At 49.1% G+C, this 17,464-nt stretch overlaps 1 long non-coding RNA gene across 1 annotated transcript; it reads left to right on the top strand.

Moving 5' to 3' along the window:
• Positions 1 to 10,248: 10,248 nt before the first annotated feature.
• Positions 10,249 to 13,580, top strand: LOC106726229. Its single transcript, XR_001362260.1, has 2 exons — positions 10,249 to 11,273; positions 12,899 to 13,580. It is a non-coding gene; the product is annotated as an uncharacterized LOC106726229 (long non-coding RNA).
• The last annotated feature ends 3,884 nt before the right edge of the window (positions 13,581 to 17,464 follow it).

Raw genomic sequence — 17,464 nt, 5'->3', positions numbered from 1 at the left:
TGGGGGTGGTGGTGGTGGGGGGGGAGTGCAGCCTTGAGCACAGCCCTTATCTGTCTCCATGTTTGAATAGAGAGGCTGCTTGAATCACAGGAGCCAGCAGGCTCTGCGTTTAATTACCAGGTGCTTCTCATAAATTGTGGAAAGGCCACAACAAAGACAAGGAGAGGCCTGTTTATGTTCTCACACTCTTCTCTCCCCAGGCGAGGGCGCTCGTCCAGGCCTGGGGCTCCAAACAGGGTTCACACCGTGAGGACACTCCCTTTCTGCCCCAGCCTTGATTTCTGCGTCTCTCCGGATCAATAGACCCTGGTAGCCAGCTACCTGCCACCCTCTCCACATCCCTTCTGTGTAGTGGCTAAAACAACTGATCTTCTCTTGCACACCTGCCCCTCCCCGGCTTTCACAAAATGTTCCAGCCAGAAGGCATGCCCGCTCTGATTTATGTTTTCCCTCTACTCACCCAACCCATCGTCAGGTTGACCCCCGTTGGCCCTACATTCACCCACTTCTCCTGAGCCACTGTGCTCTCCCCATCCTTCCCTCTGGCTTCTCTGGTCCTCTCCCTGCAGCATCAGAGGGAGTGGTTAATGGAAGCCCAATCCTGTGTGTACTGCCTCTCTGCTAAAAGGCCTCCAATGACTTCTCATCAAACTTAGGGAGAATCTGCACTCAGCCTCGCTGGCCTTCTTGTTCCTCACACATACCAGGGGCTTCCCATGTCAGTTCTCTTGCACTTCTGTGTGGCTCACTTCTTTCGTTCAGATTTCAATCCATAAATACCTCTCCCTCCAGAGCAGCCTACCTGCCGGCTGTGCCGGAATCCCTGTCGTCACCTACTTTATTTTCTGCATAGCACTTATCATCATCTGGCCCTATTTTGCCCATTTACTGTTAGGTTAGGTGGCTCAGGAGGCGGCGTAAGAAATAGTCAAGTGAATCAGAAAAGAAAAGAAAGAAAAGAAAAGAAAAGAGAAAAGAAAAGAAAAAAGAAAAGGAAAGAAAAGGTTTATTGCGTCAAAGAGAAAAGAAAAGAAAAAAGAAAAGAAAAGAAAAGGTTTATTGCGTCCCGGGAGACCCACGTACCCCAAAGACAGGGCACGTGGATTCACGCCAACAGGGAGGGGGGCGCTTTTTTTATACTGCAGTTGGGTGAGGGGCGGGGACATGAGCTGAGGTATTCGGCTGAGGAAGTTTCAGCTGCAGGGGGTCAGTAAGGTGTTCAGGAAGGAGTCAGTATCTGTGTGGGGGTCGTGTTGATTCAGGGAGAAGCCGGTATCTGTGTCTGGCACGCTGATCTGTTAGAAATGCCAGGGGGAGTCCATTATCTCATCACACGTCTGCATGTATCCGATCCTGGGCTCTCTCCGACCTAACATTTATTTGAGGACTGGGAGCTAAGAGCAAAGCTGGGTCTGCCTTGCTCCCTGCAGGCCCCAACCCTGGGCACACCTTTCCTGGCGGACACAGCACCTACTCACTGTTTTCTGAGCCCGAGGATGACACAGGTTTGCCTGGGCAGTGGAAACAGGAAGGTGAACTGGGAGTCAAGTCCCTAGTTTGGCTTGAACCGTTGCTGTCCCACAAATTCCATGTGGGAGATCCACTACTCTCACCCACACTGCCCAGCCTGTTCCCCAGTTTCTGAAAAGGAGTTGGATGTCTGGAGTTTGAATGATCCCGTTAGCTTTAGCAGTCGCATCTGGACTTCTGAAACCGAGACAGATGGCCTCGAGAGAAGTGAGGACCCAGAAGAATACAGCCTGGCTGGGGGATGGGACACAGCCAGGGGCCCCGGTGCCAGGGGGTTGTCTGCGGGGCTGCACAGCTGTGGGCCCTGGGCGGGCTCCTGTGTCTCTCTCGGCCTCAGTGTTGTCATCTGTGAAAGGATTATATGCACACGAGCTCACGGAGGCACCTCCACCTGGAAAGGTGTCTGAAAGCCCGGGCAGGAGCCCAGGTGGGGGTTGAGGTAGGCGGGGAGGCTGAGAGGTGGTGCGGGAGTCACCAGGCCTGGGAATGGGTTCAGAGGCCCTGCTGCCTGAGGGCTTGGACCAGGCTGCTGAGGGTAACAGTTGAGGGCCAGAGTCTGTCTCCCCAAAATTTGTTTTAAATCCAGAGGTTGGCTCCAGACTAAGCCTGGGCTGGAAGGGAGGATAGCTGGGCCCCATTTTGGACTTAAAATGTAAGTGGGAACTTAGTGCTTTTCAGCATTAAGAGGAGACAAAGGGAAATAAACCGCGGGAAGGGTGCCTTTAAGATGTAAATGTGTATTGTGAGGCCCGGAATGGGGACTGGGTAAGGGCCTCCGGCCCCACGCCTCCGGGCCAGGCGGTGAGCTGAGGGGCAAGAGGGTTACCAATGAGGTGCAAGGGCCAGAGATCAAAGGATCAGGATCAGAGTTGCTGCTGAGGCTGAGAGGGTAGGAAAAGGAGGGGCTGGGATGGAATGGAGTTCCCAGAGGTCCAGCAAGGAGCGAGCCTGATGGCTGCTCCTGCCCAGGGGGGAGTGGGGGTTCAAGGAGTTGCTGGGCCCAGCTCTGCAGGGGGGACTGGGAAAGCACCTGGAGCGACGGACTCTCCACCAGCCGCCCACAGTCCAGACCTAGGGCACCAGCGAAGCCAGAGCCTCTCAAAGGGCTCTCCTAGCATCGGCGTTGTGTAGAGAACGGGTTAGAAGCACTCATTACGAAAGGGACCAGACCTCGCAGGACTTCACACAGCAGCAGTGCTATTTGTACTTGGAATCACATTAAGGGAGAGGGCCCCGTGCCCCAGTCTTTAGCTGCCACAGGCCCACATGCACACATCTGCCTTATTTAACCTCAAGGGAGGGCTTCATTCCAGGGACCAAACATCATATTGCCGAGTAAGAATCCCCAACCTAGAGATAGGACCCGAGACGCTGAAAGAGTTGTGCACGATCGGAGATTTGAACCCGTCGTCTTAAACAGGAGCAGTTTTTCATCTCCAGAAAGGATTTAGCCACCTCCCTCTGCCGGTTCTCCAAGAACTGTAAAAGCGCTGGACTGGGCATTGTGGTGGCACAGGAGAAAAGGGAAGGTGGGAGCCCCGGTCCTGCTGTAAGTCACACAGCCGTCAAAAGCTGGTTAATTTTGCCCTGGCCGGTGTTGCTCCGTGGGTTGAGTGTCGTCCCGTGCACCAAAAGGTCCCTGGTTCCATTCCCAGTCAGGGCACATACCCAGGTTGTGAGTTCAATCCCTGCCGGGGTTTGTGTGGGAGGCAACCATTGGATGTTTCTCACATTGATATTTCTCTCTCCCTTCCTCTCTCTCTTTAAAAAAAAAATCTGTTTTTTTCTTAAGTCATTCATAGTATAAAACCCAAGTGGTATAGAAGGATGTGCAGTGAAAACAAAGTCCCCGTCTGTTAGGGTCGCCACAGAAGGAGGAACGCACCAAGGCCGAAGGTTGTGAGGGATTAATTTATCGGGTCATCTGGATACCCGATGGGCTGAGCCCCACCATGGCGCCAGCACCCAGGGACAGGGAGTCAGAGACTTTAAAGGACTCTAGGCAAGCTTTTTCTGGGCGGGGAATTCTCTGGGCAGGTGTGGATCCTGGGAAGGTCCGGAGGGGAAGGATAATGGTCTTAGCAAGTGGAATGTGTCTAAGCCAAAGGGAATGTTCCTTGTGAAGTGGCCTAAAGGTCAGTTCCCAGGGGAGGGAGTATCGATTCAATTATTTGATCAGACCTAACACCGTCCTTCCTCCCATTGCCTGGATATGGCCACAGCCTGTGGCGGGCATACAGCCGGACCTACCCAAGCACACACATCAGTGACCGGCACTCGTGTGCTGCTTGCAGTGCGATACACGTGGGCACTCTGCATCCTGCTTTTGTTTACTCTGAACGTCTCCATCGCTTCATCTGGGTGGAACTTGTTCTTTTGAATAGTTGCAGAGTCCCACAGCTGGTTGGGCCTGAGTTTATTTCACCGGGCTAATACAGTGGTGCAACCCCTATCCTTCTTTTGCTGGCCAGAAATATCTGCAGGAGCCTTACTAATGAGGTTTCTCCGTTAAAGAGAAATGTCAATTCTTGTTGACCTGTGACCAGGCTGCCCTCAGAGCACGCACCCCTCCCCTCTTCCTCCTCCCCATGCCTGTGTCCCTACCTTGGGCCTGATTCCACACATCACGCCACCCTGGTGTGAGCGCCCGGACCTCAGGATTTGTTTCCCATCCCTTTCACCATCTGTGACCCACCAGCTCGGTTTACATGTGTCCTCCCCTGGACCCCATTTCAGGCGTTGCCATCACTGCCAAACTCTCGGTGACCTGGCCCCTCCTCCTCCTCCTCTTAGTCCTCAGGGTCTTCCTACCTGTGCTCTCCCCTCGCCCCACTGCCATCTCTTCTGGGCTATTGCACAGTCTTTCTTGGGGGGGGGGGGCTTGAAAGCATGTGACTTCGTGTCCCCTCCATAGTCTGGCTTCTGCCTGCTTTGCTAACTTCACCTCCCATTCTTCACTCCCACCAGATTCCTCTCCTGCTCTCGGCAGCACCGCAAGGGGCCTGCTGCCCTTTCCTGTGTCTCACCGGCCTCCCCCAGAAGCCTCCCCTGCCCTCTGCACCCTGTGGCACGGAACCGGGGCTTCTGCCTGGCTCTCCAGCGTCTTGGCTGTACGGGGCCTGGTGCTGGAGCTCAGAAAGCTTGGACCAGGGGTGAGGGGATGAACGAGGGAACGAGCATTAGAAACTAGATAATGGCTTCTCCAAGCCCTGCCCTCAAACAACTGGCGGGCATGAGTCAGGGTAAAAGAGCTCCTGGCCAGTGGAGAGGGAAGCTCAGAGGAGCTCAGTCGTTTAGGAAACATCATGGAGTGAAGGCCTTGGAGGAGAGGGAAGCCAGACTCTTGCAGCACAAGAGAGCCGGGCTCCCAGCCCCTACTATGTCTGCTTCAGGGGATTTCCTTTACTTTGGGGGCCAGGGTCTTCTGGGTACAATCCTCAACCTCCCTGACCCCAATGCCAGTTTAGAGGCTCAGAGAGAGCACTGGCCCAGCTTGAGCTCCCCAGGACCCCAGCAGCAGCGTCTGTGGCGGCCCGGCCTCTGGGAGAGGGGCCTCCCCTTAGTGGCTTCCACTGCAGGGCCAGGATTGTCTCCAGCCTCAGACTTGGGGTACAGCGTGACCTCTCTTCTCTAGAGGCCCCAAGGATTGAGGCACAAGGAGCCAGGACAGGATCAAGAGACCATTCTGGCAGGGAGTTCTGGGCGACCAGGACAAACCTGACAGAGAAAAGATCTTGCAGTGTCTTCCTGTGCAGTCAGCCCTGGGCAGCCTGCTCGGCCACCACTGCCACAGGGCCCCTCTTGGCTGAGGTGCAGGCAAGGGAATCTTGGTTTTATTTCTCTTTCTTCCAGGCAGCCCCATTTTGTGGAGATTGCCTTCCTGGGTGGGAGCAGCCTAAAGCGACATGCTCAGCAAGACAGAGCTGAGGCACCACATGGCACGGTCTACTTGCCAGGAATTGCACATTCCTGTGGTGGGGGTATTTCTACCTCCACTGTCCAGATGAGGAAACTGAGGCTTAAGAGAGATTGAGTATTACTCCCAATGTTATCTGGCCTGGAAAAGGTGGCAAGGCATACGCTGCTCACTCCACTTAAAGTCACCCCTCGGCCACCCCCAGTCACTTTCTAGTACTTTGTTTTATACCCCTTATCATTTTCTGTGTTGACCTGTTCAATACCTGTGACCTCTACTACAGCAGGAGCCCTAACTGCAGCTCAGGGCCTGGCACATAGTAGGTCCTCAATAAATATTTGTTGAATGAGATGGGAGTCAAACCCAGCTCTGGCTCGGTACTCTTATGCTTCCGGTCACAGCACCAATCCAATGCAAAGTGTCTGTGCTGGGCCCCACGAGGCCACCTGGCAGAGCAGGGAGTGGGGCCCCACAGGGGTTGTGACACCTTTGAAAAGCTTAATGGAAAGCCTACTAAGACATTTGCAAGTTTATTTCATACAGTTATTACTTGTCCAGTCTTGGGGATCCTAAAATTCTCTACTAGTCAAGAATGGGTGAGCAGCTGAATTGAGAGTTTCCTCCTTAGATGAGGTCCTCAACCTCAAACCAGACTCTGCTCCCCAACTGCCATTATCTGAGGGGGGCTGGGAGAAGGGAGACATGGCTCCACCAGGTAGAGAGCAGCAAAGGGGTTTACCGGCCACCTGGCCCATACTACCATCGTCTTCTCCTGTCTGGTCCCCCTGCCTCCTCTCCCCGCCTTCCCAAGTTCAAGCCAATCCTTTTTCTACTTCGAGGCAGCCAGACTGGCCTTTGAAAAAGTGAACCAGAGCTTGTTGCTCTCCTGCTCAAAACCCTTCAGCAGTTCCCCCACCAGGCTCTGCAGCATCCGGGCCCCTGCTGATCTCTTCGACTTTCCCTCCCCGTGTTCCTACCCTCCCCGTGGCCTCGTTTCTCTGTCAGGCACAGTGTCTGATGGGCTGTGGTGCCGACTGTCCAGTGCTGCCAGCTGTTCTGCCTGCCTGAACCCTCTTTCCCGTGCCTCCACAAGCTTCTTCAATTCTGTCATTCTGACTCCTTTTCTCATACATTTTCTACAGCTAAATTACCTTTTATTTACATGCTTAATCTTCCCCTTGACCCCCAAGTCCTTGTCTGTTTTGTATAGCATCAAATGATGAGAATCTAGAAATGAATCTAACTCTTGGTCCTAGTCAGGACTCAGAATTGTATTTGTAGAAGGGAAAAAAAAATTAAAAGCCAACCAAACCAGCACCCAATCTGAGAGCCTGATATAAATGGGCCTAAAAAAATGTGTTCCTTCATCCCCCTCTAATCGGGTAATAATTCTTGAACAAGGCGGCCCTTGAGGAACACTTTGGGACCATTGAGGGGTTGAATGGTAAGGATCCTCAGACCCATCTTGTTGTCTGTCTGCCACCCCTCATTTCACATGAAGAAGCTGAGGTCCAGAGAAGAGGCAGGCCCCAGCCAGCGTGTTTGGATTATACTCCAAGTCTAATGCCCAGTCCAGTGCTCTTGCCCCACCGGATCCTCTTGTCTGTCCACTTAGCTGGGTGTGGGGAAGGGGAAGCAAGGTCAAGGAGAAGCCACAGGCTGGAAACGGGCCTTCAGCTGAGTGCCTCCTGGTCTGGGTGCAGAAGACAGGCCTGGAGGGTGGGCCAGGCCTGGCCCTGGCACCACGCCTCACTGGCAACAGTGTGAAGAGGAACTGAACACTTTTCTGACATCTACACCACATTCTGGACTTGCCCATTTTGTACCGTCTGCCCCAGATGGAGGAAGCCTCAAAGTGGGTCTCTCTGTTGCCAGATCTTCCCAGAGGCCAAGGTTTTCTCACAGCCCTCAGTGGACCCTGCCTGCCCTGCTGACACACTGGGGCAGCCTCCCCTCACACTTAGAGGAAAATCCAAATGTCTCTCCTTGAATGCCTGACAAGGTCTGCGCTTTGCTAGCCACTCCTCATCATGGCCTGCTTTACTGTCCATGCCTTGGTCAGCCCAACCCCACTGCCTGCCTTTGTGCTGCGGTGCCTCCCTCCCAGACTCACAGGTCCCATCCCTTGTTGCCCATCAAGTTAATATCACCTCACCTCCTTAAGGAAGCCCTCCCTATACACCCCATCTGAAGTAGGGTTGCCTCCCATCTTTCATCATCACGTTTTCATGTTTTTCTTCATAGCACTTATAACTACTTGGAGTTTTTGCATTTTTCCTAGTTTCTCCGTCCCACCCGAAGATCAGCTCCTGTTTTATGGATCACTGAATCTTCTGTACCTGGCACACAGTAGATGCTCAATAAACATGTTTGAAGAAATGAAACATGAAGGGCACTCATGGAGTACAGAGATTTGGCCTAGTCTTTTCTGCCCAAAGTATTGAACTGGGTGTCTGGAGATCCTGGAGGTGAGGACCAAGACAGCGTCTTCCCCTGCCTCTCCTACTTGATATCCTAGGCCTGGGGCTGAGCTGCTCAGCTAGGTGAGGACTGAGCATTTACAAAGGTGTAGACGACTTGTATTGGTCTGTCTCTGCTTCCCCACTGGAAGCTCCCTGCAGAGGGACAGGCGCTCTGCGCTGGGCCAGTGCCGATTTGAAGGGTGGCTTCGAGTGGATGTTGACAGAACATGTCCGCCAGGTGTGGCAGGAGGGACAGCTTTGGTTCTGGGGAGCTGGGACGGTTCTCCGCCAGGACGAAATCTTCAACCCTGGTGTTAAAAACGGCCCATGAGGATGTTGCACAGCTCGGTAGCAACCAAGGCCCGAGTCCATGGTGTTAGAGGCCTCCGGGGAGATCATGAAAACGACCCCTGGTTATGCCTGAAGGAGGTTGAGTGCTGGCTCCTAAAGATTCGGGGCCCCTGAAACGATGGTTCTCTATTCCAGGGGGAAGCGGTAGCAGGTTCCCAACTATCACCATATTTAGCCAAGTCCAGAGCCTCCGCAGAGTGGAAGGCTATCTCCCAGTTAGCGCCTGCAGTTTCAATGATGCGCCCACACAGCGCTCGGCTCCTGGTTCCTGGACAAGCGGAAGGCGCGGCCCTTCCTGGCCTTTGCCCAGAGGGGTCACAGGGCCGTCCTTTGGTTCTTTCTGTACCTCTCGCCTCCCACACCACCAGCTCCCCAGGGTTAGATCCCGACAGGGCAGGTCCCAGGGCTGGCACTGGCCGCCACCGGATCACTGGGCTCCGCCTGGTTCCGAGCGGCAGTTAGGCGTTGGGCGCGCGCCCCTCCCCCAATGTCCCCGGGCAGGGGCCTCGTTGGCGTCTTGTCTCCACGGAGACCCGCACGCCTCCCCACTGGCCTCCCTACTGCAGTGCCTGAAGTTGAGCTCCTTGCAGCAAACGACTCAACCGGCTCCTGGGACGCGCGCCTTTTCTGGGCTCAGTGGGCTGGAGTCTCTAAAACTTGCCAAATCCTAAAACCAGTGGAGACGTTGATTAACATGCAGGCTCCCAGGCTCCCTTCTCTAAGGAGCCAGTCAATAGGTCCAGGGAGAGGCGTGGGATTCGCTATTTTAACGAGGAGATTCTGATGATCGAAGATTGGGCAAGATTGGCAAAGGAATGGACGCAAAGCCTAGAGAGTTGGGTTTCTTGGGTATACAGTGGGGCCTTGACTTACGAGTGTCCCGACTAACGAGTTTTTTGAGATACGAGCCGTCTCTCGGCCGATTTTTTGCTTTGAGTTGTGAGCTAAAATTCGGGTTACGAGCCAGCTTCAGATACCCCACTGCTAGTTGGCGCAGCGAACGTCACAGTGAACGCCACAACATCAGCCCAGCATCACGTGTCATTGTAATGGTGAAAATTGATTTGACATACGAGCTCCGTCACGGAATGAATTAAACTCGTAAGTCAAGGCTCCACTGTAGTTACTAGTAGTCCAGGACCTGCATTAGAGCTTTTCTCCAGCAAGGCTCTCCCGAGGCGCTGCTAATGCTTCCCTGGGGTGGGACCCAAGGGTTTGTCCCCTGGGCACAGATCATCCTGATAACTTGCCCCATTACAGGCTGCCATGAAAAGGATAGAAGCCCCAGGGAAGGCATTCTTGCTTTGGGGACTGCCTCCCCTGGCCCCTTAAACCCTGGCCAGGCCATCACAGTTCTGCAAAGCTGACCACTGTCTTTGATCTCTACCTGGGAGTCTGAAATAACATTCTTCAGCACCCATCTGTAGCCCCTCCCACCGCAGTAGGTCACACCTAAGCCTGCCAAGGAGACCAATTGCTGGTCACCACACAAGACCCTCTGCATCCAGGGGTGGGCAAACTTTTTGACTCGAGGGCCACAATGGGTTCTTAAACTGGACCGGAGGGCCGGAACAAAAGCATGGATGGAGTGTTTGTGTGAACTAACATAAATTCAAAGTAAACATCATTACATAAAAGGGTACGGTCTTTTTTTTTTAGTTTTATTCATTTCAAACGGGCCGGATCCGGCCCGCGGGCAGTAGTTTGCCCACGACTGGCATAGACTTTTAGATGTCCAGAATTCAAATAGAGCCAATGGGTTAAAAATATACTGGGGCAGGCCCTAGCCAGTTTGGCTCAGTGGATAGAGCATCGGCCTGTGGACTGAAGTGTCCCAGGTTCGATTCCAGTCAAGGGTACATGTCTTGCAGGCTTGATCCCCAGTAGGGGGCGTGCAGGAGGCAGCCAATCAATGATTCTCTCTCATCATTGATATTCCTATCTCTCTTCCTCTCTGAAATCAATAAAAATATTATATATATATTGGGTCAGGCTGACCTGAAAGCTGACATATAGGGTGATCTGGCAAAGGGAAAGCTGGCACAGTCCTGATACTGCCTTCAAGGCCTGTGCGGTTGGACTGTCAGCCCCTGGGGTTATACTGGACACTGGGGAGCGGTGCTTCCCAGACTTGTCTGACCGTAACACCACCCACCAGAGATGTGTTTGCAGGTAGAACTACCACACTCCACCTCAGTGTCTTTCTTGTCCATGCTGCCTGTGTCTCTGTCCTGAATGCTTTTCAAATTTTGTCCCAGGAAGCCAAAAGAAAACAAGGATTTATTTTTGTATGCTCCAGAGTTCACAAATTGTATGCCCACCTGGACAGGTAGATAGCACAAAACAATGAAGTCATTTGTGAAGGACTGGTGACCTGAAGGGCATAGTGGAGCCATGAGGGGGCAACTGAGGCCAGCTCCAGCTGCTGGGCCAAGCAGAAGGTGGGCCCAGGGCCGCAAGAGATTCTGAAAAGAAGTGGAAAAATAGTGTTTTTAAATATGTAATCTCTCATCTTTAAACATTGAGCATTTAAAGTTCAGATTAAATAAAAAATTGCAGGCGGTAAAACAAAACACTTCAGCAGCTTTGGGTTGGCCCATAGGCTGTCTATCTTTTAATAACCCTGGACTTCAGTGCAGATTCAACCCTGCCTGTCCACAATCTTATTGAAACTTCATTTCAACACCCCCTGTGCAGACCCCAACACCCTTCTCTGCTTGTAGCTGGTGCCACAAAGATCCCTCCATTACTAGGGCTGTCTGCCCCATGAGCTTATGAGCCCCTCCCTACCTTACTTAGCTTCCTGACATGGTTCTCCTTGAATGCCAGGAAACCTACTGCTCACCGAGGAGCAGCAGCTGGCCAAAGACTCTTTACCAAACTGATCTGGGAACCTAGCCTGGAAGGAGATGCCCCATGACAAGAGGGAGCTGGTCCGAGGCCCCTCAGTGTCTCTCACCGCTAACGGCCACTCAGCATTGCCAGGGTGACTGCCAGGGTGCTCTTTTCTCCCTGTAAGTTTCCACCACAGACTTGGAGGCTAATTTCTCCAAGGCTTCTCCTAGCACCCTGAACCTAGAGTTCTGGGGAGAAAGCCGGACAGCACTCGGGCAGTGCACGCTGGGAAACTTCCACGGGTCTGGTGCACAGCCAGCCCTGACATTCCCACACCCGGTGCCCAAAAGCTGCAACTAGTTCTTGGGCCACTTCTTGGCTGGCTTATGTGCTAACCAGTAACCTGCCTTTGTTCATCACCCAGCATGGCACTCAGGTGCACCAGTGGTCAGCTCAGGGACCGCGTTTTCCAGGGAGCCCTTGCCTCCTCCAGATTCAGTTTGGCTTTCCAAAGGAATGTAATAGCCACAGTGTCCTCCAGTAACCATACTCATGTGCACACAATAAGGGGCATGTGAAGAGCAGTTCCGCAGGCTTCCCCTCTTAACTAACAAAGGAGAAGGGATTTTCTCGTTTCCTACACAGACACACACAAAGCAGGAATAGAAATAAACCCCTTGTCTCTTGCCAACCTGTCATCTTACAGGGCAATGGGTGCTGGAGACAATTCTCCAGCTCCTTTACTAGTTTTGTAAGGATCTATGCATGATTTCAGGGAAAGTCTTCCAGTCTTTCATCACTGAATATGATGTTTGCTGTGGGGGTTTTCCTAACAGCTTTTAATATGTTGAGGAGGTTTACTTGTATTGCAATAGAAGTTTAAGTGTTTTTTAATGAAAGAATGTTGAATTTCTTTTTATATGATTGACATAAAACACACAAAATGGTTTTTTATTTTGCTTTGCTTTTTAAAACACAAGAGCCAGGCAGGTAAGTTTTAAATAAGGTGGGTCCTCAATTACTGATCACTATGAGGAAATCAGGAATGAGATCACAGTGTTGTATTTTCTTCCCATTTTTTTAAAAGCAGCTAGAAAACTGGATTTTGTATGGTATCTTCTCATTTTAAATATTGGTTAGAAGTGTGTAGGGGAGTGGGTCAAAGTATGTACAGAATTACAACAGTGGTGGTAGCGGGTGGGGAGGGTTAGAACACATTTGAGATCTTTAATTTTTTTTTAAAGGCTAAATCTGTCATGAAACAATAATGAGCCTTACACATTATTGTTGTTCAAAATACTTAGGGAAATATTTTTATACCGGTTCAACTCTGCCCTTTAGAATTACCTGGAGAGGTTTCAAAAGGATATCTGGGCCCCACCACACCAGTGCTGTAAAGTTCAGTAAATTGAGTTGGGTCCAGGCTCAGTTAATTCCAATATACAGCCAGGGTTGAGAAAGGAACCTTCTCCTAGCTAACTTTTGGCAAGTAATGAAGTAGTTTTCTCCCTTTACAGAGGGTAGTTTGTACCTTAACAAGTTTTTAATTCCTGGAAAGGGGAAGCCCAGCAAGAAGCCAGCTTTAAGGAAGTAAAAGTTATTGTGACTTTTTGGAGACAGGCTCCTTAAAGGTGTAATTAAGTTAAAATAAGGACATATGGGTAGGCTCTAACCTGGACACTTTTCTTTGCATGTGACTGGTGCCATAAAGATCCCTCATAAGACAAGGAGATAAGATAGACCTAAAACCAATATTGTATGTCAACTGTAATTGAAAAGTTAAAATAATATATATTTAAAAAAGAGATTAGGACTGACACATGGAGGGTGGTCCAAGTGAAGACTTGGAGAAGATGCCCATCTACAAGATAAGGAGAGAGGCCCTCAGAAGGAACCAATTCTGCCAACATCTTGATCTCAGACTTCTATCCTTCAAAACTGTATGACAATAAAATTCTGTTGTTTAAGCCACCCAATCTGCGGTATTTGTAAGAGGAGTCCTAGCGAATACAAAAGAGCCCTTGAAAAACAACAAAATGGGATCCTGAGGTGATAGCAGAAAGGGGAAGCCATAGGGAAAGGCCTCTAGAAGGGCACGTCATGGTCAGGATCGGAGTTGGCTTCACGAACAAGTTGAAGGTGTGGCAGTGACCATCAGAGGTAAAGGTGAGGGTAAATATCAGAGTCAGTCAGTGTTAAGGTCAATTTTAAGGGTCAGATAATTTAATAATTGGGGTGGGTCAAAGTATGAATGGTGGTCTGTGACCAAAGGATGGTAAAGATCAGGACAACACAGGGTTCAAGTCAAAATGGGTCCCCTTCGGTAGAGCAGCAGGATCAGTGTACAGGTAAGATTATTTCAAGGCCAGGCTGAGAAAGGTCAGGATGACTGTCAGTATCAAGATGCGAATCTGGAGCAGGGTCAGGTTCAAAATGAAATCAACACAGGAACATAATGTTCAGAATCAGAATCAGTCAAATTAATGGAGAAAAAAAAACCCCACACACAACAAACTCGAATTCAAATTCACTTCAAAGTCAGAGTGACTCAAGTAAGGAAGACTGTTAGTATAAGGAAGAGAACCATGTTAAGAATCTGTCAGGTTCACCCTAACCGGTTTGGCTCAGTGGATAGAGCGTTGGCCTGCAGACTGAAGGGTCCCAGGTTCGATTCCAGTCAAGGGCATGTACCTTGGTCTCGGGCGCATCCCCAGTGGGGAGTGTGCAGGAGGCAGCTGATCAATGTTTCTCTCTCATCGATGTTTCTAACTCTCTATCCCTCTACCTTCCTCTCTGTAAAAAATCAATAAAATATATTTAAAAAAAAAGAATCTGTCAGGTTCAAGGTCAAGTCAAAACTTAGGAAAAGTTATAGTCAGGATGTTGCTTGGCATTAGGATGAGGGTCAGGTCAAATACCTGAAGAAAGCTAAGGATTAGGGCCAGGATCAGAATCATTTTAAGTTGCCCTAGCCGGTTTGGCTCAGTGGATAGGGTGTCAGCCTGCTGGGGCGTGCAAGAGGCAGCCCATCAGTAATTCTCATCATTGATGTTTCTATCTCTTCTCTCCCTTCCTCTCTGAAATCAATAAAAATATATTATTTTAAAAAATCGGTGACTGAGTGTATACACTGGTGGGATGATCTGAGTCAGAATAAGGGTCAATTTTTTTTTTTAATTTTTAATTTTAGAATTCATTATTGTTGAAAGTATTACACGTCCCCTTTTTTCCTCCATTGATTCCCTCCAGGCCACTCGCACCCCAGGCCTTCACCACCCTATTGTCTGTGTCCATGGGCCATGCATATATGCATACAAGGTCTTTGGTTGATTACCTCTCATCCACCCACCTTCCCCCACCTTCCCTCTTAAATCCCATTCTATTCCATACTTCCATGTCTCTAGATCCACTCCATCAGTTTGTTACTTAGATTCCACATATAAGTGAGTTCATGTGATAATTGTCTTTTTCTGACTTATTTCACTTAGCTTGATACTCTCCAGGTCCCTCCATGATGTCTCAAAGGGTAAGAGATTCTTTTTTACTGCTGCATAGTATTCCATGGCATAAATGTACCACAGATTTTTTTAAAAATATATATTTTATTGATTTTTTACAGAGAGGGAGTGAGAAGGGTAAAGAGTTAGAAACATCAACGAGAGAGAAACATCAATCAGCTGCCTCCTGCACACCCCCTACTGGGGATGTGCCTGCAACCAAGGTATATGCCCTTGACCGGAATCGAACCTGGGACCCTTGAGTCTGCAGGCTGACTCTCTATCCACTGAGCCAAACCAGTTAGGGCATGTACCACAGATTTTTATCCACTCATCTACTGATGGGCACTTGGGCTGTTTCCAGATCTTAGCTATTGTAAATTGTGTTGCTATGAACATAGGGGTGCATACATTCTGATTGATGTTTTGGGTTTCTTAGGATATATTCCTAGAAGTGGGATCACTGGATCAAATGCTAGTTCCATATTTAACTTTTTGAGGAAACTCCATACTGTTTTCCATAATGGTTGTACCAGTCTGCATTCTCACCAGCAAGTGTACTGGGGTTCCCTTTTCTCCACATCCTCACCAACACTTGTCATTTGTTGATGGCAGCCATTCTGACAGGTGTGAGGTGGTACCTCATTGTCATTTTAATTTACATCTCTCTGATGATCTGTGACTTTGAGCATTTTTTTCATGTCTCTTGGCCATTTGTATGTCCACTTTGGAGAAATGTCTATATAGATCCTTTACCCATTTTTTAATTGGATTGCTTGTCTTCCTTTTGTTAAGTTGTATGAATTTCTTACATTTTTTGGATATTAACCCTTTTTCAGATGTATCCTTGCCAAGTATGTTCTCCCATACAGTGGGCCCCCTTTTCATTTTGTTGATGGTTTCTTTTGCTGTGTAGAAGCTTTTTATTTTGATGTAGTCAGAATAAGGGTCAATTTTAAGGACAACTTCAAATAATCAAATCCATAGCTTGTTGGAATAAACTGAGATGAAGGTAAGCACAGCAGTATTTCACATCCATACTGTGAGAGTGAATTTGGATTAAACTAAGCAGAAGTATTGAAATGAATTTGTGTTAGTGCAACAAATTCATTCCCATTCTTCTCAAAAGAAACTTATTGCTGCCGTGCCTGTGTGGCTCAGGGGTTGAGTGTCACCCTATGAACCAGGAGGTCACAGTTCGATTCCCAGTCAGGGCACATGCCTGGGTTGCAGGCTAGATCACCAGTGTGTGTGTGTGTGTGTGTGTGTGTGTGTGTGTGTGTGTGCGCGCGCGCACAAGAGGCAGCCAATCGATTGATGTTTCTATTCTTCCTCTCTGAAATCAATAAAAATATATTAAAAAGAAAAAGTGACTTATTGTTAGAGCAAACAGATGAACGTAAACATAGCAACACACATCCATCTCAATTCACATTCTTTCTGGGAGGCAGAGCAAATTCAAATAAACCTCAGCAGTATAACCGAAAAGAATCCTTACTGCTTAGTGAAGCAAATGGACTTGTTTCTCTCAAAAGCACATTTATGGTGAATCCAAGTAGGAATATGGAAAAAGATAGTGTATTGGTGCCAATTTCAGTCGTAGCCATTGCTTCTTACTGTAGATAAACCAAATTTAGATGAGCATAGTGTGTATGTGTATAATTTAGGTATAAACGATAAAGGTCAGCCAGACATTGGGCTGATGGGATATTAGAATGATTAGTCACAGGTTGGAGTATAAGCAGAGTTGAATATTCAAAGTCAGGATTGATTAGGGTCTGTTTCTTATTTTTAATGTATTTTTTATTGATTTCAGAGAGGGAGGGAGAGGGAGAGACATAAACATCAATGATTAGAGAGAATCATTGATCGGCTGCCTCCTGCACGCCCCCTACTGGGGATCGAGCCCACAACCCAGGCAGATGCCCTGACCAGGAATTGAACCGTGACCTCCTGGCTCATAGGTATTTGCTCAACCATTGAGCCATGCCAGCTGAGCAAGGGTCAGTTTCAATGTCATTTCAAGGGGACAATGTTTATAGAATGGCCGTCAGTAACAAGATGGGGGTGAAGATCAGAGTCAAGGTCAGTTTATGATCGAGATTAAAATTAGGGTGAACTATTAATGGGATCAGGGCCAGCTACAAGATTACATTCAAGCTTATTTCAAGGTAAAGTAGGTTAATGTTAGAATGATCATCAGTTTTAGAATGATGGTCAAGATCAGATGTCAAGTTCCATTTTCATGTCATGTTCAAGGTTAAGATCAGAGGAACAGTAGCCTGGTTTGTAGAGCTGAGCATCACACTAGGTCTATACACCATAGCCCCAAGTTGGAGAGGACTCTGTTTCTCTTGAAGCCAAACAGAACACCAGTTAGGCCCAGCTCAGGGAGTGGGACCAGAGAAGATTTAAGCCACAAGCCCTTAGCCATGGTGGAATTATAATGGTGAGCTCCTAAGAATGCTATTTTTAATGCATGAAGTATGAACCAAGTGCAGGTACAAGGAAAGAAACCAACTTAGGAGCCGGAGAGTGGAATCACACCAAAGTAGAATCTAAGAGCTATGTAAACAGGGCAATTCTGCAAAACCTACACTCACCCACTGACCGAAACACTGTACTTTATAAAACTGGTTCTAGGTGGCCTCTCTTGAGTTGCAGTTGGCGGCTTACATATGCTGGAATCAGGGCCCCTACTGCCAAATCTTCCTCTCCTATGAAAAATCAGAAATCCAGAACCATGTAACATCTAAGGACCAGCAAGTACACCAATTAAAAAAACAAAACACAATACAACACAAAGGCTAAGTTACACTCAGGCTGTGCCTGGTCCACGGTTACCAGCAGTTTGTGTTTGCTCCTCTAAAGGG

This window comes from Myotis brandtii, unplaced genomic scaffold (genome assembly GCF_000412655.1).
Source record: "Myotis brandtii unplaced genomic scaffold, ASM41265v1 scaffold240, whole genome shotgun sequence".
Taxonomy (NCBI): Eukaryota; Metazoa; Chordata; class Mammalia; order Chiroptera; family Vespertilionidae; genus Myotis; species Myotis brandtii.
The sequence above is the reverse complement of the archived record's forward strand: the minus strand, read 5'-3'. Positions and strand labels throughout refer to the sequence as shown.